The sequence below is a fragment of the Euprymna scolopes genome, chromosome 8, assembly GCF_053919585.1.
Source record: "Euprymna scolopes isolate OS-2025 chromosome 8, ASM5391958v1, whole genome shotgun sequence".
NCBI lineage: Eukaryota > Metazoa > Mollusca > Cephalopoda > Sepiida > Sepiolidae > Euprymna > Euprymna scolopes.
The window spans coordinates 43356265-43363014 of NC_136489.1; the positions used below are offsets into that span (position 1 = coordinate 43356265).

The 6750-nt window shown below is 36.8% G+C and overlaps 1 protein-coding gene across 1 annotated transcript in view; it reads right to left on the reverse strand.

The window, feature by feature from the left end:
- LOC145283540 (uncharacterized) overlaps positions 1–6750 on the reverse strand; it is a 136104-nt gene that overhangs the window by 61621 nt on the left and 67733 nt on the right. The window lies entirely within an intron of this gene.

Consider the following 6750-nt stretch of genomic DNA (forward strand, 5'->3'; position numbering starts at 1 on the left):
ATGAAGTGTATCATCAAAACAAATACTACACTTTGCTACTAACCAAGATGGCAATTTATTTTGACGAAAATTAAAATAACTAATTGTTTGTCTTAGGCGGGATGCCCTATGTGTTTTGTTTTTCTTTTGGGAGAGAAGGAAGTTGAATATCATTCTTTTGCTATCAAAATACCTTTTGCTTACACTAAAATAAACACTATCACCAAGTTACATAGGCCGAAACGTTGTAGAGATAACATTCAAGATGGGAACAGCAGTTGGAACAATCCAAATTATACAAATTATCAATCCTCATCTCAAAAGTTCAGAAACGTAGAATGCACTTAAGCATATCCACTAATCTCATAAATAGTATTATTACAAACGTTTAATCCTTACGCAAATAATCCCGTTATTCTTCTTGAAATGATAAGATTAACAATACACATTCTTTTTAGAAATTATATATATATATATATATATATATATATATATATATATATATATATATATATATATATGTGTGTGTGTGTGTGTGTGTGTGTGTGTGTGTCTTGTAAAGGTCAGTTAGCCAAGATAATTATTGTCTGAAATGTGTTAGAAAAATTAAGCCTAGCAATTCGAACTATGAGAGTCGGTCCAAAAGTTAAACCTCCTATTTTTTTTTTAATTAAAAAAATTGAAGAGCTACAAATACGAGATTGATAACATTAAAACGAGTGACCTTTTGTGCTATGGAATTTATTTTTCTACATAGTCACCACCAATCTTAATGCACTTTTACCAGGAATTCAATGACGTATTTCTGCTCCCAAGACAGGGGTTGCTTTTCTTAGAGTCTCACACCGTCAATATCTGCAACAGAGAGATGAAACTTTTAGGTCAGGAATGCATAAGTTCAGTCATCATAAGAATGCAGTTTGCAATCCCCTCTGATCCATTCGGGCGGGATAAAAAATTGGAAGCATTAATCTTATTACATGTGAATTAGGGAAATGACCTCCAAAGATATCTTTAAGAAAGGAAGAAAGTGAATCTTGTGTTTACTTTCGCCAGCCTCCCTTATTTTGTCCTTTAGTTCTCACATTCCATCAACAATGTTTTTGACAAAGAAGAAAGAATTGTTGTTTTCTGTGTCAGAATCTATGCTATACTACATTTATCGTTGGATAGATTTTGACCTTGAAGTAGTATTTTTTTGGTCTCTTACATTAAGTGGCTTCATGCCTCGTCTAGAGCGATTTCCATTAAAAAAATCCATCAATACTTGATAAAAATAAACTTCAATGTATGCCTGAATTGTTCACTAAGTTTCAGTCTTCGTTTTATTGGCAGTCAATGATATGAGGGGTACTTTGATGATTGTCTCATCAGTAAAAGGTACGAGGTGCCTTCAATAAGCTTCCATACTTTTTCGTATGGGCACTTTTATTGATAGTACACACATGAAACTTTAATCCTCTTTAAAGTAATCTCATCTTACAGCAAAGCACTCGTACCATTCCAACAACTTCTGGAAAGTCCCATAGAAGTCCTCTTGTGTGAGCATGTCATGATAAAGAACTGTCTCGATGTCTATCTTGGTCAAATAGTCTGTGACGAGGATGGAGCACCCTTAGGACAAACTTTGTGCAAATCTTCCACATCTTCAATTCCTCTAGAATAATTGTGTGTACAGTTCCCACACTGACATCAAATTGTGCACTTATTGTCTCTATAGACACATGACAGTCCTTATCAATGAAATTCTTTACTTTTCTAATCAACTCCGGTGTTCTGTCTTCCTTATTCCTCCCACACTTCTTCTCATCCTTCACAGACTCCCTGACTTCCTTGAATCTCTAATGTCACTCAAAAACTGATGCTCGATACATGCAAGATGGTTCAAAAGCGTTTCTGCTGCATTTTTTTTTCCAAGTTTAAAACAGAATTTTATTGCATATTGTTCTTCTGAAGTGACCTCACGTCCAGATTGCATTTTTAAATTCATAAGCTGTGACAATCAGACTTTAATAGGGTGTATTCCAATACCTGCTGTAGCTGTCCATTTGAACCTGAAATCATAAAAATTGGTCAGTCATCTCATAGTATGTATCATAGTTTCCATGTCAGACTAATCATCAACGACAACACTCATGGAATTATTAATAAACTTTACAATCTTTTCTGTAATCCAACCATATTTGGTAAAAATATACTTCAGGGTCGTCTGACCTGCCCACTAAGTTTCAGTTACAGATGGCCAACAGTTTTTGTTTTAATGCCGTTTACTAATATGCTAAAAAAGATGATCAGAGATAAGTTTTAATGCTATTCGAGTAGAAAGACTAGTTTTAAACTGAGATCATTTTCATTCATGATCCAGAATGTCTGAGTAAAGAAAATGACACTAAAAACATGAAAAATCTGTGCAATTTTTTCGTGTATGGTTCCCATATGTATTTTTGTATATAATCTTCTGTCTTACTTATCATATTCAATGTATTTACAGTTGTCGTAGACAAACTATTAACAGATGAAATGTCATTGTCAACTACTGTCTTCTATAAAATCTTTTAAATCCCACATGCATACATATTACCTCCTTACTAGGAGGTTAGACACAAGGTCAGGTGTGATTTTGAGAAGCCAGCACTTACAAAGATTGCCTTTTCAGAGGGAAGGTGAAGCCTAGGAAGATAGACCTGCTAGCACAGAAAAGAACCATGCAACATTGTCCCTGACCTTGGTAGAAGCTATTTTGGATGACGACAGTGTCTTTGAGTATGGTAAAAAAAAAAAAACGCACCGGCATTTAATGTGAATTGTGTATAAAGTTATTGTTTTAGTGAAGGAAGAAAATGAAGGATATATATATATATATATATATATATATATATATATATATATCTTTCATTTTATATATATATATATATATATATATATATATATATATATATATATATATATATATATATATGGGCAGCCATACATGGGCAAATGGATCTAAATGGAACATTAAGAGAATATAAGGGTCATCAAATAGCAAATGTTACCTAAAACATAAACAACTTTGTAAATCAAAAAATTGAGAAAAACGAAAATTTATAACAAAACATTTTTATACAAGAGATAAGAATATAAAAGTTATTTTTATGTTGATAAAGATTCATATTGCAAGCACGCGTTTAGTTAAAGAAATTTGAGTGAATAGTAATCACAAGTCGATATGTTCGTAGAGTGAATAATATGTATGTGTTTGGCAGCGTGGTATTGTGTATGTGTGTGTGTGTGTGTGTGTGTGTGTGTGTGTGTGTGTGTGTTGGTTTACCGTCTTTTTGTTAGTGTTGGTATAGATGTGAGTAGTAATTCGTCTCTGTTCGCCTGACTGTTGCTAATGTGTAGGAATGTGCAAGCAAGATGAAAAATGCTAGTATGTGAGTCATTGAATCCTTTTTATTTTTTTTCTCCCTATGCCTTTGGTATAGAGGTTGGGAGACGTTGAGCGACATTCATGGTATCTTCTGGGGAAAATTGATTTTGCTGACCCATTATTATAGGAGTTCTTTCTTTATTGACACTGGCTTACCATTTTCACATAGATGTGTTGCTTTTTGGAGTTTGAAGCAATTTTCATTGGCTGAAAATAATTTGAGTTAACACGTTCATGTTAAAACTTATTAACTTTAGGAAGTGATGAAGAGTGCATATCGAAACGAACTGGATAAAGAAAGAAGGTAACTAATTTGAGCTATTTGTGCTTTTGCTTTTTTTAAGGGAGTTACCACTTATCAAGTCCCAAAGGCCATTCGAAGATTCGAATGAGTGTATGGTGGTCACCAGGACAATCATGTAGTAATCATTAGTGGTGAAAATTGGGTATAATTTGATTTTTTTTAAATTAAATTTTCACCCCAAACAAGTCACATTGCCAGTTTGTTATAGGGGGCTACTATCAGGGACATAGGCGTCAGGGGTACTGTGTAGGGAGTTGGGCAGCAAGATGTTGATTCACGTTGCACTTGAACTTCTGCATATCAGTACAGTTGAGGAAGCAGGGACCCAGAAGGGAATTCCAAAGTCTAGCTGTTCTGAGGAAGAAACTACTGGAGTAGAAGGCTCTCTTACATCTAGGGATCTTATAGAGGTATAGGATACTTTCGGGCATTAGTAGCTTTCTAGCACAGTAGAGAAAACCTACCTTCTTCGCAGCGGTCCTGGCGATACTCTCAATGTAATTGTTCCAACTCATGTTTCCTGTGAGCATTAGGTCGAGGAGTTTAAAAGATATACTTTCAGATAAAGAGTAATTGGCCATTGCTATTGGTGGTAGAGAAGGTTTCTTGTAATTATTGAAAGAAACGAGTTTAGTCTTGGCAGCATTGAATGTGACCATCCATTTATGTCCCCATTCCACTACAGACCAGAGGTCATCCTCTAGTGTTTCTGCCATTTCTTTAAATATGTGATCATTTGTTTTCCTGTGGTGTCTGTCATAGAGCGTGGTGTCGTCAGCATATATACCCATCTCACAGGCAATTTTGTCAGGGAGGTCATTTATGAATATTAGGAACAACAGAGGTCCAAGGATAGACCCTTGAGGCACCCCCACGTTTATATCATATTGTTTAGATGTACGACCGTCGAGGACAACCTGGATTTTTCTCTTATCTAAGAAGGATTTAATTATGTTATGTCTTCTTCCAGTGATACCATTCTGATTTTCCTGAGAAGACCTTCATGCCATACTCTGTCAAAAGCCTTAGATATATTTAGAGTTACCGCTCTACCCTCCTCTGCTTTGTCCAGTGAATGGTATATACATTCTGAGATAACAGTTAGGATGTCTGCTGTGGAACGAGCTTGCCTAAATTCATATTGTTTGTCAGTCAGAAGTTTAGCATCTGTAAGGTGATGGACTAGAACTTGGTTAATTATGGTCTCAAATATTTTGGCGAAAAGTGGGAGGAGGCTAATGGGCGATAATTTAGTGGGTCAGTTCTTTCACCAGCATTCTTAAAAAATGGTACTACAGAAGCAGTTTTCCAGCAGGCAGGAAAGCAAGATTCATTAAGGCATTTGTTGTAAAGTTTGAAGAGAACTGGAGCTACTTCAGCGGAGCACTTTTTTAATAGCACAGCCGGGATGAGATCAGGTTCACATGCTTTTGAAGTGTCAAGATTTTTTATGATAGCATGCACCTGAGAAGGGGTGATTTTCAGATTGTCTAGTGTGGTGTCTGTCCGCAAAGGAAAGTCAGGAAGGGGGTGGTTGGCAGGATCCAGCGTGGAGTTGGGGGAAAATCGACTGGCAAGCATGTTAGCCTTCTCAGTTGCAGAGCAAACAACCTCATGATTGTTGGATAGTGGGGAATTGTTGATTGCCCATTATTTACTACATGGTTGTAGATTTTCCAGAAGTCGCGGGTTCCTAATTTCTATGCTTCGATGCGTTTTTTGGTGGTTTCAGTAAATTCTCTCTTAGCTGTCGCTATTTCTTTCTTACAGTTACTTCTGGCTTCTATATACTTCTGCTTGTTTGAACTGGACTTATGTTGGTTAAATTTGCGGTACTCATGCTGCCTTTGCGCTATTGCAGCTGCACAAGTAGAAGTAAACCATTGGGGAGAGTGGCGCATGCTATAAAATTGTGGGCATTAGCTACACAGTCATCGGGAACTGTGGTCAGAAACAGATCTAGAAGTGATGCGTGTTGTTCTTGCTGATCAGGGAAACGGGTTGGAAATGTAACCATCTGTGATAGGGAATGAGATATACAGAAGTTATATGTTGTGGTACCAACTGCGTCTGTGTGAGTAGAAAATCCAAGCTAGTTGCTGTGGTGGACATTGAAGTCACCAAATACATGCACTTGTGCACTAGTGTCGAGGGAACGTTTATCTATGCTGTCAGAGACTTTGTTTATTAGGGTACAGTCCTGGGTTGAGGGAGATCGGTAGAGAAAGTAAAAGTAGCTAATGTTATGTTGCATGTTAAGTCTAAAGCACATAAAGGCTTGATCGTCCAATTCTAGTTTAGTTTCTCTAGTCAAGGGGAGGGTATTTCGAATATAGACTACAAGCCCGTGCATATGTCTGTCAGAGTCCTTACGGCAGAGTTGGAGATATCCAGGATGTTAAAGTAGTTAGAGAGGATGGAGGAGTATAGGTTAGTCTTAGTGCTAAGATATCCGGGGTGTTTTTAGGAGAAATGCTCCAACATCATTTAAATTAGTTCTAAGCCACGGATGTTCGTAAATGCAAGCCTCAAGGGAGAAGGCAGGTTGGTTTTATTTGAGTTTAGGCCTGGTTTTAGTGTACTTTTTGATTGTACTGTCATCATTTTTTTTTAAAGATTATTTAAAGGGACGGCTTAACATGAACTTATTTATATTGGACTTGAAGACGACCATATTGTAGTCAGTTGGAAAGCAGGTCAGCAAAACAGAGTTCCACAAGCGGGCAGTTCTAGGAAATAAGCCTTGTTTATGAAATTTGCAATTAGATTTAGGCACAAATAGAGAGTGGGGAAAATTGTTGATAGACGAGTATTCTTTGTGAAAGTTTGGTAAAGGGAGGGGTCCTTAGATTGAAGCTCAGACGAGCACTTGCCATCAAAATAATGAGAGAGGAGACACAGGCTCGCAATGTCTTAACATTTGTTGGAATTACTTCAAAGCGATTCCAATTCCATACCTCACCATACCTGATTTATGCTGATGACGAGAAATTGCTTGTTTCGTTTAATCCTGTTAAGACTCAGCTATAGTCCTTCAATCACAGGCTTGTCCCTT